We start from the raw sequence: 369 nt of genomic DNA on the forward strand, positions 1-369 counted from the left end.
GCAAGGACATCCTAACACCCAGCAGTTCTGCAGGGAAGTCTCCCTTGGGAGTGAGCGCCTGTCTCTCGGCGGATTGGAATATGCCATCGATGCCCAGGGTAACAAATCGATGGTGCAGAAGGATAGTGAGTGGGAAGCAAGCCGGCTTCCCTCCCCCGTACCCTTCCCAGTGTCTTCCGTGGCCTTCCAGAGACTGGCCATGTGCATACAAGTTAATTACTAAAAAAATAGATAACACATCCACCAGGAACAAATTCGCATGCACAAGAAGGAACACAGTGAAAAGTTTCCCTCTGCCTGAGCCCCAGCCACCCGCTCCCTGGAGACAACTAAGTTCCTGGTTTCTTACTTGTTCTTTTTTTTTTTTTT

This window comes from Myotis davidii, unplaced genomic scaffold, assembly GCF_000327345.1.
Source record: "Myotis davidii unplaced genomic scaffold, ASM32734v1 scaffold134, whole genome shotgun sequence".
In the NCBI taxonomy this organism is placed as follows: domain Eukaryota; kingdom Metazoa; phylum Chordata; class Mammalia; order Chiroptera; family Vespertilionidae; genus Myotis; species Myotis davidii.